Below are 19,540 nucleotides of genomic sequence, written 5' to 3'. Positions count from 1 at the left end.
TTACAACACCAAGTTATAGTCCAGCAATTTTATTTTAAATTCACAAGCTTTCGGAGGCTTCCTCCTTCCTCAGGTGAACGAAAAACGTTCACCTGAGGAAGGAGGAAGCCTCCGAAAGCTTGTGAATTTAAAATAAAATTGCTGGACTATAACTTGGTGTTGTAAAATTGTTTACAATTGTCAACCCCAGTCCATCACCGGCATCTCCACATCATTGTATGTAGGTACAGCACAGGAGACGGGCATTGGGCTCATCCCAGGTCGTAGGGAGTGCTATCCAATTCGTCCCTTTCCACTGCTCATTCCCCATAGCCCTGTAATTTCCACCCCCCTCAAGTATTTATCTAATTCCCTTTTGAAAGTTACTATTGATTGTATTTAAAACCCATTGCTAATTCTGTATCACATATTCCAAAATAGAGAACTTAAATGAAGAATTTGCCTAAAAATGATACATCTTTGAATTTTTTTTAAAATGTCATTCTAAACAGAGGATAAATCATTACAAGAAACAAGTTATGAGAAAGCCCAGTGAAGATTTAAACGGGCCTGTGTTATACCAGTCCAAAACAGAGGATGTTCCCGATGGCTGGGGAATCCATAACCAGGGGTCATAGTCTCAGGATACGGGGTATGCCATTTAGAATCAAGATGAGGAGAAATTTCTTCACTCAGAGGGTGGTGAACCTGTGGAATTCTCTACCACAGAAGGCAGTGGAGGCCAAGTCATTAAATATATTCAAGAAGGAGATAGATATATTTCTTAATGCTAAAGGGATCAAGGGATATGGGGAAAAAGCGGGAACAGGGTACTGAGTTAGACGATCAGCCATGATAGTTTTGAATGGCGGAGCAGGCCCGAAGGGCCTACTCTTGTTCCTATTTTCTATGATTCTATGATTTCGTTAGGAAAAACCCTAGCAGAAATTATTTGATCACGAACAGAAATATACAGCAAGTACACTTTTTCAGGTTATTCAGACTTTGGGGAGAGAAACACTCTCTAGCTCTACACAATCTTCTATTTTGTAACATTCAGCACTTACTGCTTCTCAATGGAAAATATACAATGACGTCATCCATTCACAAAGTAACACCACAGTGTACTGCCCAAGACCTCTGCTTATTCTGCAAAACCACAAGTTCCATGCACGTAAACACCTCTCTAGAATACAGCCAGTAGCAAGTCTTACTACAGTTTACGCATCACCAAGCAAAATTGTGCAATCTGATAGCCGATCCGTGAATGGCAACAATCTGTGGAATCTGGCACTGACCCATTTGACTGGCACGTGCTCCTGAATAGAATTAAATCCCTAGCTTTAGACTGTGCCCTCACTGGGGGACATTTTGCCATGCCTCAGCCAGATTATGACAGCACTCTGCTTTCTCTAAACACCCGAGTGGAGTAGGCGAGGAAGATAACTAGCCGAACCAGTTTCTCAGAAGCACAGTTCCTGCCCATTGATCACACAGCAGCCACAGGGAAATGTGAAGCCCAGAACCTTCCACTCTCCCAATGGAAGCATTCCATCTCTTTAAAATAATAATCTGATTCCCAGTGTGGAGTTAATTAATCTGAGCCAAGGCAGCAACTAGTGCACCACAATTAATGTAAGGCCACTGGAGTCAGGGAGGAGAAATTATCATCCAGGTCTCTTGATCACAATCGTTAATTGACTGAATCTTGTTGGGTAGTATACACATCAGGTGTAAACAGTTTTGGGGTTGGCTGTAATGTCTCCCTCCTGAAATTCACCATCAAGGCTCACACATGGAGAATGGCCAGTTGGGTGATTTAATGGCTGCTAACCCCTGGAACCAAACTCCAACATGAGTCAGCACTTCCAGGAAGAGTGTGAAGAAAGGTGGGGGGGAAAAGGACAAAAGATTTTTTAAAAAATGATAATTTAGGCAATTTGGAAAGGATGCATGTGGTGATGCTGGGAAATTCTGTGGGAAATTTTCAAAACTACACTCAAAAATAGAGCATTTATACCAGAAATCCTTGTTTATACTATGGTCGTAAATTCCCACATGTCTGGCTTGCAGCCACTGTAAGGAAGAATTGCATGTAGAAACATTCTCAAGAAAACAAGCCCAATTTTCACCAGCAGTAAAAGAAATACATGTCCTGGAGTGCCATTTCAGCCAGGGTTTGTAACACAAGATTCACACAAGGGTTAACACAAAGCAGATGAGAATCACCAGCTGATTTTAGCTGTAAATGGGGGGGAAAAAGTCAGCGTATAGGTGGAGCAGGTAATCTAACACCACGTGGGGTACAAAATGACTGAGGGCCCAGGGGAAGAGAACAGCATTCAGTTAAGGCCATGAAGCTGATCCTTACTGAACTGAAACTATGAACAGCAGTTAATGTTCTCAGACAGCCTGTAACTTCCGACTCAACACATTACTCATGTCTCCCTCTCTAGAACTTGCTATCTAAATATGTCTTAATGTACTTGACTAAACCTAGGGTTGGGCAGGGTCTAGAGCATTGCGTTTCTCCCAGAGATGGGTTATATGCAGTTAAAATAAATTGTTTCCTCGAAAAAAAACTAGCAAAGCTAGAAACATGGCATTTTGGCAACCACATTTTTAAAAAAAATTATATGCCTCCCAAATAAACCGAATTTTCAAAACATACACTGCATCAATGTAGACAAGCTTTAGATCAAAACGTTTTTTCAAAGCAAACATTTATAGGTGCAGAACACCCAATCTAATAAAGATGCAGCTCCTGTGTAAAACCACTTATGACATTAGACATGCAACGCAGCTAGAGGGAAGATGTGAATACTGATCAACGGTAGAGCTTGCATGGAAGATGGATTATCTACTAAATCTCCACACTAATCAGAATTAAGAGGCAGCATTTTATCAGGGTAGACTGACCTAGTGTTGGAACGTCATATCAAGAAATGTGGATACAGCTGAATTTTTGAAACATTAATATATATTTTTATTTCCATATACTGTTCAGGTTGAGTTTATCCTCAACAGTATTTATACTGTAGTTGTATATTATAGGATAATATATGAACAGTAGAGCCCACTGACCCAAAAAAGGCTGATTTCACAATTATAGTTAACACAGATGTAAAACAAAGCTGACTTTGTCAATCCTCCATTACACACAAAATTACTAAACAGGTAGAACACTCCACAGCTTGTTCCTTCACAATAATCTAGTGTATACCCAAAGAAAATTAGGGTCATCAGAAGGACGGGAACTTCCAAAAGTTCACGCAACTAAAAATACAGTAACAAGAGAGACCAACACTCGCATTGTGGCAGGGGGAAAACAAACATATCCACACTGTATTTTCTTTCTGAAACTTGATACTGGGCTGTACATTCCATGGAGGTAGCTGGCTCCTTTCTGGAGGTCCAGGCACCAGCACACTTTCACTTTGGTAATAATGCTTTTGAAAAGTAAAAGAAAGACAGACTTGCATTTATATAGCGCCTTTCAGGATGTCCCAAGGTGCTTTACAGCCAATGAAATTCTAAGAAGTATCAAGATAGGTAAGAGTGAAGTGCCAGTAATGTAACTAGGCAATAAATCAGTTCCAAATATTAGTACCAAAGACTAATATCTCAGCTTTTTATAGCAGGAAATCCCATTATGCCAAGAAGGCTAAATGATTGACGATTGGAAGCAGGAACCACGTAGGTGTACATTCAGTGATACTTGCTGGAAATGTGCGGGTGGTTTTTGTGATGCCCCCCTCCTGATATGCACAGTCAAGGCTCACAACTGAAGGATGGTTTGTCTGCTGATCGAGGTTCTGGAGGGCCCCTGGAACACATTGAACTGCACTGCAAGCCCTCAGGAGGAGAAAAAAAAAACTGGATGTATTTGAACCAGAAAGAAAGAGAGGGGCATAGGATCATAGAATTAACAGCACAGAAACAGGCCAGTCAGCCCAACTGGTCAATGCCGGTGTTTATGCTCCACACGAGCCAATTGCCAGATCACATCTAGCCAACATTATGAAAATAAAATACAAACATAAACAGCAGTGCTGCAAGATAAAAATCAAGCATAAAAGGAAAGATATAAATAACTGGATGCGTTAATCCAGACAGATGGATTACAGAGGGACATGTTGCAAGAGCTAAGTGGTGCACAGTAAACTTTATAACATCAGCCAGTGCAATACATCCCCCCCCATGGCGCAGTGGATAAATGACCACATGATGTGGTATTGTGGTCATACAAAGGCCCCAGTTTGATCCCTGGTCTGTGCTGATATGGCTGATTTCAACTGGTGCAATTAATGGGGGAATTTAATTCAGTAATTTTTGAATTACTGCCCTCAGGGGAATGGGCTGAATATTAGCTAGGATTGCCACTCCTGGACAGTGCCCACGTGGAAACCAGTTGCAGGAAGGATCAAACTGCCAACACTCCCTTATCTAAGGCTGGGTTCATATATTAGGAACGGACATTGGACAAGAATATGCAGGGCTGTCAGCATCTATGAACCATATGCCAACATGATTCTCTGCCTTTAAAATAAAAAGTAGAGAAAAATATGTTCACCAGTGGTCACATTCATTCTGTTTTAATTTTAACATGCCGAATGCCAAAACGTGTCCAATTCCTCAGTTTATAAACTTTATCTGAACCCCGCAATACAATTTATATTGTATTACTATCAAAAGTCAGAAATATGTAAACAGTTTTTGAATGTCTGAAAATATATAAACATGTCCTAAATCAGTGACAGTTTTTAAAGTAGTTTCACAATAAGTACTGTATGAAGTTTCCCTAACTTTTGCCAGATATAATTTTGAAGATTCATGCGACCATGGAGAGGGAGGGGGCAAAGGACAAGAGGGAGGGGGCAAAGGACGAGTAGATCCGAAGTCTTTCGAGCATTACTTCAAATAGTGAAAGTAACACCTTTTTCCTCGACAATTTTCTCCCCTCCCCCAAGCGCTGACTAATTGAGGTATGGTTCCATGGAGGCTGGTCACCCTCCTGTAACTTGCACAAGTGACAAGGCAGATACTCAATAGTAGGTGTCAACAGAGTGGGGGAGGGAAATCGGAGCCGAGCCCAAACCTATCCTCAGTCGTTGCCCACACATACACTTCCAAGCAAGGCTCTCTGGATAGCGATTGGGAGTGGGAAGCATGGGCAATTTGCCTCCTCCCTAAACTTGAGGGGGGGGGGCGGGGAGGAAGGAAGAGTGGGTGGATTGAGGCCAATTTTGGCAGCACTACTGCCACCTTGGTTGACAGCAGTTGTGCAAAAATCATTTACGTGTTTCTGCTAAAAAAGTGTCCATTTTGTTAAAATTTATATGTTTGAATGCTAGTTGACAGTTTAACTGTTACAGAATTTCCTAGCATTTAACTGCAGGTTATGTCTTGATAACCTACAATGCAGAGGTCACAATCCTAATGGCTGTAATCAGGTAACAATAATATGGAGCACACCCACAGTTTGTGTGGGGCACAGAATAACCTCTGCCCCTAAAAGAAACAAACAAATTCAGAACAGATATCTGAAGTTTTTGAAAAGATAAAAATCGAGTGTAGACCCTTTGTTGATTGGCTTGCTGTGGTTTTCTGGCATATTCAGTTTTTATTTCAGATTTTCAGCTTTTGCAGTTTTTTCCCCTTTGATCTCAATAGGTACCTGGAAGTGATTTCAAGGTTAAAATCTAATCTTAGCGACTCACGTGACTGTTGTAAACCATTCGATCTTTGCTTTGAGATTTCAGATATCAACTGAGTGCTTCAGTTAGGTGACTGCCTTGTAATAAATTTGACCTCATCCAAATCTCTGCTGCCCGTATCCTAACTCGCACCAAGTTCCGTTCACCCGTCACCCCTGTGCTCGCTGACCTTCATTAGTTCCCGTTCCGGCAACACCTTGATTTTAAAATTCTCATCCTTGTTTTACAAGTTCCTCCATTGCCTCGCCCCTCCCTGTCTCTCTAACCTCCTCCAGCCCTACAACCATCCAAGATCTCTGTGTTCCTCCAATTCTTGCCTCTTGCGCATCTCTAATTTTCATCACTCCACCATTGGCGGCCGTGCCTTTAGCTGCTTAGGCCTTAAGCTCTGGAATTCCCTCCCTAAACCTCTCCACCTCTCTCTCTCCTCTTTTTAGACGCTCCTTAAAATCTACCTCTTTGACCAAGCTTTTGATTACCTGTTCTAATATCTCATGTGGCTCGTTGTCAAATTTTGCTTGATAATGCTCCTGTGAAGCGCCCTGGGACATTTTACTACGTTAAAGCCGCTATATAAATGCAAGTTGTTGTTGTTGTAGTAATCATTTCCAGATATCCATCAGGCTCCTTAAAAAAAAGTTAGTTCAAAAATAATTATTTTGTCAAACATTTGAGTGTCCTAAAGACTTCCTGATTTTGCTCCATAGCATTAATGCTGATCATTGCCAGAGTAAATACACTGATCAATTTTGTTTGAAAAAGATACAAACAAAACACATTTTAAACATTTTCTGCTGACACATTAAAGTCCATTGATAAGTATACAGTAGCAATGATTCCATCCATGGTTACATATTAAGGACATTTCCTCATGTTGTACCCCAAACAATAAGAATAATCCCACTTCATTTACAGTACAGAGCTGCTTTTGCAAGTGGCTTTGTACACTCATGGTTTTGGGCTCTTGCTCCATCTATACAGCAAGGTGGTTTCAACAAAAGGAAGGAATCTTACAACACCTCAGATCATTTGACGAAGGAGATAATCTCCGAAAGCTTGTGATTTTAAAATAAATTTGTTGGACTATAACCTGGTGTTGTAAGATTCCTTACATTTGTCCACCCCAGTCCATCACCGGCATCTCCACATCATCAACAAAAGGAATTGTAAACAATTTTACAACACCAAGTTATAGTCCAGCAATTTTATTTTAAATTCACAAGCTTTTGGAGGCTTCCTCCTTCGTCAGGTGAACGATGTGAAAAAAAAAACCTGACGAAGGAGGAAGCCTCCGAAAGCTTGTGAATTTAAAATAAAATTGCTGGACTATAACTTGGTGTTGTAAAATTGTTTACAATTGTCAACCCCAGTCCATCACCGGCATCTCCACATCATCAACAAAAGGAATTGTAAACAATTTTACAACACCAAGTTATAGTCCAGCAATTTTATTTTAAATTCACAAGCTTTCGGAGGCTTCCTCCTTCCTCAGGTGAACGATGTGAAAAAAAAATCCTGACGAAGGAGGAAGCCTCCGAAAGCTTGTGAATTTAAAATAAAATTGCTGGACTATAACTTGGTGTTGTAAAATTGTTTACAATTGTCAACCCCAGTCCATCACCGGCATCTCCACATCATCAACAAAAGGAGGTAGAGAAGCACGGTCATACTGCTTAAAAAACACAGCCAGCACCAACCTCGAGTATGGGTCAGACAGAAAAGATACTGAGCCCATTGCGTATTTCCACGTACCACAAAAAAAGTGGTTCTCATTTAAATCTTTTTTTTAAATTGCATGTACTGTGGAAAAATGTAAACCAAATCGTGTGCTGATTAAGTTATATCTTTTTAAAAACAACATAACTTTGACTAGTGTGTTCCACGTCAGAGCTTTCCTGGGAAGAAGTTCTACAGAACAGGGAGTTCAATTCATGTGCAGGATTTTCCTTTACTCATTCCTCAAGCACTAAATCTCCTGATAAGAAAAAGCTGTTCTGGTTATAAACAAGTGTGGTTGTTTTTTTTCCTTCCCCCCCCAGCTGCAGCACACCCCCCGAGTGATCTAAGGTGACCTTGCACCCTTTTGTCCTGTGGACTGCCCCATTAATCAGCCATTTAACGATGGATAGTCACACAACAAAAGCCTCAGAATGTGTTAATAGCCTATTCATGAAAGGTGAGAATAAGCTGACGTGCCATCTTACTTCAATAGCACATATGGTTACGGCTGCAGGATTTTCCTAATGTGTCGTCTGTCAGCTACCCAAACAGCTCAAAAATAATAATTAGTGCATTGGATTTTGAATGCTAGACAATTTAAAGCAGCTCTTTTTTTGAATGTGTAAGTAAGTACTATATAACACTCCCTCAGGAAGGCAGCATCATCCGAAACTATTTCTAATAGTAGGTTTAGCACACTCCTAATCCTGCAAGTTTCTGCTGACTCCATTCTGTCTCTTGGGCCGACAGAGAGCCAGAAACGATAGTGAGCCCATCACGTCACTCACTAAACCGCTCACTGCCACTGTTTCCTCAGCCTGCTCAGATTCAAAATGGCAACTCTAGACAGGGTAATGCAATTATTTCATTTACGTTTTAAAATATTTTACATTCCATTGATGATTAAGTCACATCAATTCTTTAAGTAAAAAAGGATACTGAAAAACATGTATGCGCGTCAAGTTTAAGATGAGTCAAACAATAGGATAACAAAAATCACTTGCAAGATAAAGTGACAGTGTCTGGGTGATTCCAGTTTGCTCAGACAGATATTTGTAAACAATTTTACAACACCAAGTTATAGTCCAGCAATTTTATTTTAAATTCACAAGCTTTCGGAGGCTTCCTCCTTCGTCAGGTGAACGATGTGAAAGAGGAAAAACGATGACGAAGGAGGAAGCCTCCGAAAGCTTGTGAATTTAAAATAAAATTGCTGGACTATAATTTGGTGTTGTAAAATTGTTTACAATTGTCAACCCCAGTCCATCACCGGCATCTCCACATCAGACAGATATTAGCATTGCTGACCTCTGAAAAGCTGCAGCTAAAAAAGGAATGTTTTGTTCCACAATGTCTACACATCAATATGCTGCAGACGCAGGGAATGCCAGAAAAGAAGGCATTTTACCCCTAATTGCATCACACAGCAGTCTTGGGGCTTCACAGATTGTCGCAGACTAAAAGTTATTATTTTAAAAAGTAGTTTACTACTTCTCTTATAGGAAAGTGTCTGTCATCAGTCTGTCCTGGACGCAACAGTACTAGGGTCAGATGTGCAAACTTAGAGCAATTTCACAATAGGAGGAATTGTTGCCCATGGTTTTGCCTCAGGAAAAGCAAACGGCATAATAAGGGCTGATAGGGAGCTCCCTTGTGACGGATCAGATGGTGCATTTCTCCGCTTATTTGCCATTCTTCATATTACAAAACGTAGGCACAGATAGATTGGAACCACATAAATCAGAGACAACTGAAGACAATCAAGATGGTTAGTAATTTAAAAGGAGGCACTGGCATCAAAATTTCAAACACAGCAGGATCGGGGATCACCTCAGGATCAATTTCCTCAGGAAAACCCCCAATTATCTTCTGAAGTTACAACTGAGCTGATCTCTGCTATTGTAGCGTAACCCACATTTACACTGGAGATTTTGCACTGGCATAAGTTTTCAAGACTCCAATGTAAACCCTTAGATTAACCTACACCAGTGTAAAACTAGCACAGAAACTGATGTCTTTGAAGCCAGATTCCCTACCCCAAAGAGAGCACCAGCTGCTTCAATGTCTTATTGATTAAAAAAAAACTTTTCTCTATTTTCTTTCCACTCTTGCAGGGATTTAAACACTGCTGCCGTTTTAAGCTAGCATTACTAGTCTACTTTGTGCTGCGGTGCAAACAGGGTGTATCAGTTTATTCTGGGCGACACCTTAAGAAATTTAAAAAGGGAGCAGCTGTTGATTCCAGTATAAACAGGGCACCGTGTGAAAAGAAATGTACTTGTACTTAAGCCAGTTACATTTTTTTTTAAAACTCATCCTGGAAGAGGACAATGGCCAACTTCAGCAATTCAACGGTAGAGGTAAAAACAAAGACCATGAATGCTGGAAATCTGAAATAATAATAGACAATTTGTAGGGTTACGGGAATAGGGCGGGGGAGTGGGACTGGCTGGATTGCTCTTGCATACAGCCTGCACGGTCTCGATGGCTGAATGGCCTCCTTCAGTGCTGTAATCTTTCTATGATTCTATGTGGGGAATGGAAAGCATATGAGAGAGAGAGAGAGAGAGAATAGCACAGTTTCAGATGGGTCCCTTTGGCTAGTATCTCCAGCATTTTCTATTTTCAATTTTATTAATTCAGTCTCTGAGACAACACATCGTACTTTCAGAATGTGCGGTTTCTCTGAGATGTGCTCCTCTTTCTGCACACCTGAAGCAAGCAACCAAAAAGAATTCTTGGTTTTAAAAGTGCACTCCTGGGTACATCTGTACAATGGCTTTATCCTCAAGTATTTGCCTGAAAAACACACCCCTATCTACAAGTTTCTTTTCCTCACCTTCCATCCCTCTCGCCCTGCTAGTCTACTTAAATCAGGAAACAGCAGGGGGGGAGGGGGCGGGGGCAGGGGGCAGGCAAAGGGGAGTCAAGGCTAATCGAGTGAAATGTCGCATTTTAGCTCCTAGCTCAGTATTGCGGTAAAGAGGCAGACCTCAATTAGAAGGACAAGCATCGTGCGATTTTTTTAATTTGCTTTTCTTTTACAAACAAAGAAAAAGATATTTCATGATAAGGTTATACCCTGACATCCCTTCAAATCTGCAATTAACAGGCATGTCGAATTCTCATTTACATCCAGCGACAATCACCATTTTTGTGAAAAACACTTCTTCCTTTTTTTTGTGGATCTCGCTGTGTAAGAAAATAACTCGAGATCTATTCATGCCACGAGTAAGCTAATTAAGTTGTTGCTGATTGCTTGAATTACCTCAGAAATTATACTGTACACCCTCTTTCCATTTCCCTTCTCGTATGTTCTCCTTCCCTAAAAGGCACAGAACTCGCTGGGGTGCAGTTCCACAGGCACACAGAACCCACTGGTATTTCATCCCAGTCATCATTCTTCATATGCAATTTGGACATTGAGTGCCACAAAGCTATTCAACCATGGGTGACATCACAGCCAAATCAACCCTTTGTCTGCACATAGATACTTTCCAACAGCAGTCACTAGATAGTGGAGGGGGAACATTGGATAATCCCCCACCCCCCACTCCCAGCCTAGGAAAGCTGAGGCCAATTATAACACCCCCACTACAATCCTGTGCCAGTACATCAGGGCACTGTGCCAAAGTTCTACTGACTCAATGTACTGATGTGTCACAAGATTAAAAGATTTGTAAAGTAAATTTGAAAAAAAACATTAACAGTTTGGCTCCCCCCGAGTTTACCAAAGAAGCCATACTGACCAGGAAGGTTCCAATCTGATCCTCAGACTCTACTGATTTAGTTGATCTCAAATGGAACTCCACAACAAGCCTTGTTGTCTCTGGTTTTGGAGGTTGAAGGGGAGCACCCCACTTCCCCCCCTCACGATTCCCACTCCTGACCATTATCCAACATCCCCTGTTGGAAGTGAGAATATGTGGCTATGAGCCAATCCCTTCCCCCATCTCTCTCTCTCAGTTAAACAGCCAACTGACACTGACCATCAAACTTCACACAAGTAACGGCCACTTGCACAAGTTACCAAAACCGGGGGACCAATACGCATGGGAACAATCCCAAGAAACGATTCAATGCCTTCAGCAGGAGGGAAAGAGAGGAGAAAAGAAATTCAGGACAAATGTTAGAAATTCTGTTGCCTATTTGTAAATTGATTTTACAGATCCAGGACCACCCTAGAGTTCAAGAACTATAGCAAAATCCTCTCCACCTCCCCTCTGACACCGGATGCAAAGAGAACATAGACTTTGTCTCCAAGGCTGCAGCAATCCTCTTACCTATATGTGCCATCCACTGGGATCACCACAGCTCACAAAATCCTCACCAGTTAACTTTTTCCTTTCCTCAGATAACATCACCCATTGTGAAAACTAAAAATGCCCACCCTTGATCGCCCTCAATCTACTGCCCTATCTCCAACCTCCTTATATAGCAGCTTGGCCTGGCTATAGCACGCTCGCCTCTGAGTCAGGAGATCGTGGGCTCAAGACCCACTCCAGGAACATAATCTAGACTGACATTTCAGTGCAATACTGAGGGAGTGTTGCATTGTTAGAGGTGTCGTCTTTCAGATGAGGTGTTAAACGAAGGTTCCCTCTGACTGCTCAGGTGGATGTAAAAGATCCCATAGCACTGTCCAGGCCAACATTTATCCTCAATCAATACCTCCAAAAAACAGACTAAGTAGCCATTTATCTCATTGCTGGCTGTGAGATCTTGTGTGCAAACTGGCTGCCACATTTGCCTACAATAGAACACTTTAAAAGCAATTCACCAGCTATGAAGCACTTTGGGACATCTTGAGGTCGTGAACGGTACTATATAAACGCATGTGCATTCTTCCTCTTTTTTTTAAGATCCTCGAATGCAAAATCACCAACTAACTCCATGTTTATTTCTCCCACCAATCCACGTTTGAGTATCAAGATATCAATGATGTCCTGTGACTGCTAGTATGGAGCATTATTCTTCATTTACTTCTCCGCTGCCTTCAACACAATTGACCATTCCTTCCTCCTTCATATCCCTTCTGTGATGAATCTCTATGGCACTGCCCTTCCTAACCTGATTCCTACCCATCCCAATGCAATCAGTTCATCTCTTCCAGTGGTTCCTCCTTCTATGTCCATACAGTTACCTCCGGCATGGCCCATGGCTCCATCTTGGACACCCATCTACTTCTTACCAACACGTTGCCCCTCGGCAACATCATCTCCAAACTTAAGGTCAGCTTCCATACGTACATGGACGACAACCAACTCAATGTGCCTGCCTTGATTCCATGACCACTATGACCATGACAGTTGTCTGTCTGGCATCGAGTATTTGATGAACCAGAATGGTCACCAACTCTAACATCAGCGAGTTCAAAGTTGTCTTGTTTGTGTTAAGAAAATTCACACCTCAGCCACTGATTCTGCCTCCATCCCAGATGCCCGCTCAGACCAAACTTGCAAACCATTTGAGTGGAGCGTCAAACACTACATCTGGTCCATCGCCAAGATCACTTACTTCCCACCTCCAGAACATAGTCAGCCTCAACCACTCTGTTCCTGAAACATTCATTCCACACCTTCATCATGTCAAAACTTGATTTCTCCAGTACTCTCCTTGCCAGCCTTCTCAACTCTGCCCTAAACCAATTCATCCACAATTCTGCAGCACATTTTCTTCCCATACATCGATCACCACCAACCTCCACTGGTTCAATGCCCCCCCCACCCCAGCACATTCAAAATGTCCATTTTCATGTTCAAACCCTCCATGACCTCACTCCAAAATGCAACCTGTGCCTTCCCTATGTTCCAATTTGTACCTCCACCCTTCTGACCATAATTTTCTGTTTATTCCATTTCCCAATACCACCTTTGTATTCTTCAAAATCCTCCTCAAAATTTACTTCCGACAATCCTTTCAATTTCCTCTGGTCCATCTTCTTGTTTAGTGTCCAATGCTGTCCTGTAAAGTGTCTTATGATGTCGAGTTATATGAAAGACATTGTATTGAAGTAAACAGTTGTCATCTGCATATTCTTCTCCCTACCAACTGCACCAGTAAAATGCATTAATATCATGCTGCTCTTTGCCAATGTATATAAATGGAATCCATCGATCTTCTTAGAGGTGAAAGTCACTGCCAAATCAGTTAGAAATGAACAATTTATTACTGGATACATGGTTTATAGCAATATCATTTGCTTTTACACCTCTTGGCAATTCTGCTCCAAAACAGCCCCGTGGATAAATGTGTTATCCAATGTGCGTGAACAATATGTGATATCCTAGGCTGGAATTACAGATCTATGCTGGGTCAGCTGCTCTCAGTCGAGGTGGAACGCAGACAGTTACAACGGGGCTAGCTATTATAGCATCCTTGAGTTGAAGGTGCTGAGGCCAACTGCAGTATTCCTAGCCCAGGGGCATTGTAATCACTGTCCAATGACCCCAGCTGGGAAGTGTCAGACGTTCAGCTGCAATGGCTCCGAAAGATCAATTGGCCTGCGAACAGTCTCTGTCTCAACTCACAGTTGAAGAATGGCCACTTGGGTGAGGTATTAGAGCACTGCTGGCACCTGGAGAATTGAATCTCAGCACGACTCATCCTTCAGACGAAACGGGAAAAGAGACACGAGAACATCCAAAACTTCTGAGTTTTGAGCTTCAGAACATGGGACTGTTCTATCACCACAATTTCTCTGGCTCATTTTGCACAACATTCACTAAATTGACACATAAGCTGCACACGCACAGTTACTCAATAAGATTCACATTTTAACAATGCATTGAGAGTTGAACTGAAAAGTGGTACAATGTGCAATTCATCGACTATTCCTACCAGGAATAGGAGCATCAGAAAACTCCAGCTATCCATCCTACTGTTATAGAAGAACTTTTTCCTAGAGGCTGCACTATTACAACATCAAAACAAAAGCAACATGCTACAATTATAGAAAAGCCTACCAGCACACTTATGTTCCAGGGATATATATTTGGGAACCAACGTCTTGCTGCAATTTAAGATTCAGAAAGGAAGAGGCACCAGTAATTCAAATGCAACTTTAAACATAAAATACATTACTACTGTCAATCCATGGACTGTATAGTACAAAATCATACAGGCCAGAGGACCTCAGATTTGGAGATTTGATCCCTGGTCTTTTCTGAGTTAGCTGATCTAAGCTGGGTGCTACAAATGGGCCTGACACCCGGATTGGGAGCGGAAAGTCTTTCAGGGTTCGCCAGCTCTGATTGTTATCCGGTGAGCCTTGTTGAAAGTATGCGTTTGTCGGGGGTGGGGGGGGGGAAAAAGAGAAAAGAGAGAGAAATTGGGTTTAGCAACGATGCCTATTGTTTGGTGATATTCGCTATCTAGGTTGACATATGAAGAATGAAGAAGGTACCAGAGGATTACCAGCAACTACGGAATGAACTATCCGCTAGAAACATAGAAAACAGGAGCAGAAGTAGGCCATTCGAGCCTGCTCTGCCATTCAATATGATCATAGCTGATCCTCTCTCCCCATAGCCCTTGATGCCTTTTGTGATTAGAAATCTATCTAGCTCCTTCTTAAATATATTCAGTGACTTGTGCTCCACAGCCTTCTGTGGTAGAGAATTCCACAGGTTCACCACCCTCTGAGTGAAGAAATTTCTCCTCATCTCAGTCCTAAATGTCCTATCCCGTATCCTGAGTCTGTGACCCCTCGTTCTGGACCCCCCAGACAAGGGAAACATCCTCCCTGCATCCAGTCTGTCTAGCCCTGTCAGAATTTTATATGTTTCAATGAGACGCTAGCATGTATCTGGAGGGGGGGGGAATGAGAGAGAAAGAAGAGGGGGAAAAAAAATCAGCTGAGATGTTTCACAGCAACCCTGTGCCACACCATCTTGCTGTTCTAACATGTCAGGTCAGAGTGGTTGGACGAGGGACAGTGTTCTTTCCCCAATCTCAGCTGGACAGTCAATGAGGTTAGGAGTTTACCTAAAGGGAGGGGAAAAAGTGCTACTTCAAAAAAAGATTTGCATTTATATAGTGCCTTTAATGTAGAAAAAAACCCAAAACACTTTACAGAGGCATAGTAAGACAAAAATGGACATAAAAGGAGGAGACATTTGTACATTTACAACAGTAACTACACTTCAAAAGTACTTTATTGGCATAAAGCACTTTGGGTCATCCTGAGATCATGGAAGGTGCTATATAAATGCAAGTTATTTCTTTATTAGGAGGGGTAACCAAAAGTTTAGTTAGAGGTGGGTTTAAGGAGGGTCTTAAATGAGAGATTTAGGATGGGAATTCTAGAGTGTGGGGCCTAGATAGCTGAAGGCATGGCCGCCAACGGTAGCGTGAAGGGAAGGGGATGCACAAAAAGACAAAGTTAGAGGAACAGAGAGCTTGCAAAGTGGGGTTGTAGAGCTGGAGGAAGTTACAGAGATAGGGCAGTAAGACCTCAGAAGGATTTAAACACAAGGAGGAGAATTTTAAAGTGGAGATGTTGGGGGACCAGGAGGTGAGCAGGACCTAATATATATCCTTAATCATCTCAAATGGCTTCACACACAATTAATTAATTACCTTGATGTGCAGGGACTAATGTAGGCAAACACGTCAGCCACTTTTCACAGCAAAATTATGAATGACCAGTTAATCGGTTTTTGGTGTCACTGGTTGAGGGAGAAATATTGGCCAGACCACTGGAAGAATTCTTCTCTTCTTTGAAGAGTGGCATGGGATCTTTAACATCCACCTGAAACACTAGAACAGATGAGGTCTCAGTTTAGCGTCTCATCTGAAGGACAGTGCCTGATATTGTAGCAGTATTGCACTGAGGAGTCAGCTTATATTATGCACTCAATTCATAGAGCAGACTAAAACCACAAACTTCTGACTCAGAGGCGAGAGTGTTACCAACTGAGCCAAGCTTTCACATGCCTCCTATCAGCCTGAAATTGGCAATAGAAACAGGACTGGCATTAGACTGCTAAAGATCTTTGAAAGGTTTTTGTTCCCTTCTTCAGCCAAATTTTCTCCCTTCACTGCTATCCAGTTGGAGCTATTGGCTTCTTGCTGGTGTAGGTTTCCACGGGCATCAGGAGCATTCCAGAACCTCACACAAGTGGCCATTCTTTCCATATGAACCTTGACATTGAGCATTTGCAGGCTATTTGACTGGTGGAATGGAGAAGAGGGAAGACAATCACAACAACTTGCATTTATAAAGTGCTGTTAACATAGTAAAATGTCCCAAGGCGCTTCACAGGAGCGTTATGAAATAAAATTTGACACAGTCAAGCTCACTCCTGTCCGCACTTAACATCTGCATGCAAGCACTTCCAAAAGGCATCGCTGGATAATGATCATTGGGTGATTTTTCATTCCCTAACCAAAGGAAGACCAATTGTTGTACCCCTACCACTATGACTGCCCTAGCTAAGTTCAGCTACCTCACCACTGATCAAACCTGGGATCTACCTGGTCCGTTGAGATCAGTTACTCACTGAGCTATTTGAGGTGCTTATTGAAATGTTTTGTTAGGATTCTATGTTAAATATACAAGAGTTTATTGGAAGTGTTAACATATGTAACATTCTGATGCACATTAACTGGTGCAGACAAAGAAAATAAATTCAAGGGAGCAAATTTTTTGTCATGGGATTTAATTTTTTAAAATCAGTTGCATGGGAAGTTATAGAACAACTAGTCTTCTCAAGAATCAGTAGCAACTTCAAAGGAAGTGCATAAGACTTACAGATTATCTTTATATGGACAAAAAAGGCAGCAACAGATAGCACGAACTGAGAGCTTTTCGATAACATTGTGGAGGAAAAAGAATGCAGAAACTGGAGGGGATATGAAGGATTGCATTGCAAAATATCACAGTCCAATCAGATTAGATTTTTTTTAATACTTTGCAATGAATACACAAATACACCCACATCATAAGGTAAACTTGCTTATAGACACAGGCCATTCAGAAATTCCACAACATCACACCTTTCATGAGGAGATGGTGATCTGCAGTCTGTGCACAGTTCTTTTACTGTCTGTATCTACACATCGGAATTACTTAAGGGTTATTTGCAGAATTTGCACTTTTGATGGAATGCACCAGCTGTTTATAAACACCACTGTCATGAAGATAACCTGGCAAATTGTAGAGTAATGCCGTTTAAAACAATATATGGGGTCCACTTATGTCACATCTGACCTCCAAACATGACAAATTGCTTTCACCAGGACTACACACTCCCTCCCTAAAAAGTCAAAATCTTCCAGATCCACACTTTCATAACATAAAAATCTACAGCTGTCAACAATACATGTAAACAATCACTGCATAAATCAAACTTCCATTGCTCAGAGACAATGCAGTGGAGATACTGTGGGATATAATTCACGATTTTTACATATCATGTACTCTTTCGTACACTGCACTGCAGAACCTACTAATGATCCGATACTACTACAACAAGACATACACTCAAGTTTACAAAAAAAAACATATTCACTCCTGAACTGTCCATTCTGAATTGCTGTGTTGGACTTGACACAAATAAGAACGAACCACAGCCGGGACTAACGAATGCATTTTACAAATTCACCTTCTAATTACGCTTTATGGCAAAAAAAAAACTAACCATGAAACACGGCGGAGAAGCCACAATGTCTCTTATCTGAGAGAGCGAACACTTTATCTAATCCATTTTAGTTGGGATTCGGCCCACCACCCCGAGAGAGAGAGAGAAAGAAAAAGAGCTTCTGCTTACATTCATGACACAAACAGAAGGGGCTCGGTGCACCATAAATCAGGACTTTCTACTGGACAAAGTTAAAGTCACAGAAATATATGCGCACTTATTTATATCAAGAGGATTAATGACGTCCCGCGGCATCATAATCACAGACATGTCATCAAACTGTTTAAAAATTTAATCATGTGGCAACCACGAGAGAGGGAGAAATAAAAGATAAATCACACCCTTGGACTGATGGGTTGAGGAGGAGGAGGAGGAGGAGGGAGGAAAAGGAGTTAGAATCTTAAAAAAAAAATCTTTGTAAAGACTTGTGGAGAGAAAGAAAATCCCACGAGAGAGGGAGAGAGAGAAAAGGATTTTCCCAACGTGCTGGGATGTTCTAAACACTTGTTATGGAGATAAAAGGTTTGGATCAGACACACACCACACACACACACACACAAAAAAAATGTTGTACGAAAATCTCTTGTTTTAAAGTTCACACAATTTTATATAATGTGACTGGAAGAAGAAAAAAGTACCGAGAGGGGAGGAGGAGGAGGAGGAGGGACCGAGGCTGGCGAACGCAGGGGTTTTTTTTTCGCCCCCTCCTCCTTCTCTCTTTCTCCCCCCCCCCCTTCCCTTCCCATTATTTTTTTTCTCTCTCTCCTTTAAAACAATCATTATAAATAATTAAATTTTTAAAAAAAGGTGAAGGGGACATTTTCTTTTTTTAAAAAAAAACTGTTATTGTTGTTGTGGAGATCTCGAGTCAAACACATTGATCGCGGCCTGCGCCACCTTTTATATTATTATTATTATATTTGTTTGAGGGGGATTTTTTTTTTGTGTGTGTGTTGTGTTGTGTTGTGAAGAGAAGAATTTTTTTTTAAAAAAACAAAACAACTCACCGCGAAAATGCCGGCGGCCGTCGTCGACCTCCTTCCTTCCCCGAGACGAAATAACAAGTGTGAAAGGAGAGAGAAAGCGCCGCCTGGGCAGAGCTGGGACCATCGGCGCGTTTTTTTTTAACCTCCAAAATAAGATTTGAAAATCCTCATAAAGAACAATAGAGCGCTTGGACAGGAAGTCACTGGGTGGCGCCATTGCTGCTGTGACGCCGCGGGGTCAGGGTTCACTGCTGAGCTGCTGCAAGAGGGGAGGGGAGGCGTGGGGGTGGGAGAAGAGGAGTTGTTGGTTCCACGTGGCCCAGGGCAACTCCTTTAGAATAACACAACACGCACATACAGCAACATGCATTTTAATAAAAACACACACAGAGCAACATGCATTTTCTTAATAAAAACACAGACAGAGCAATATGCATTTTAATAAAAACACAGACAGAGCAACATGCATTTTAATAAAAACACACAGAGCAACATG

At 41.6% G+C, this 19,540-nt stretch overlaps 1 protein-coding gene across 2 annotated transcripts in view; it reads right to left on the bottom strand.

Moving 5' to 3' along the window:
• usp49 (ubiquitin specific peptidase 49) overlaps window positions 1–19,219 on the bottom strand; it is a 62,103-nt gene extending 42,884 nt beyond the window's left edge. For both annotated transcript variants that reach the window (XM_068007575.1, XM_068007577.1), the window contains exon 1: window positions 19,066–19,219. The gene's annotated coding sequence lies outside the window, so the exon portion shown is untranslated. The remainder of the gene's footprint in view (window positions 1–19,065) is intronic.
• Window positions 19,220–19,540: the final 321 nt, after the last annotated feature.

Source organism: Heptranchias perlo, chromosome 27 (genome assembly GCF_035084215.1).
Source record: "Heptranchias perlo isolate sHepPer1 chromosome 27, sHepPer1.hap1, whole genome shotgun sequence".
Taxonomy (NCBI): domain Eukaryota; kingdom Metazoa; phylum Chordata; class Chondrichthyes; order Hexanchiformes; family Hexanchidae; genus Heptranchias; species Heptranchias perlo.
The sequence above is the reverse complement of the archived record's forward strand: the minus strand, read 5'-3'. Positions and strand labels throughout refer to the sequence as shown.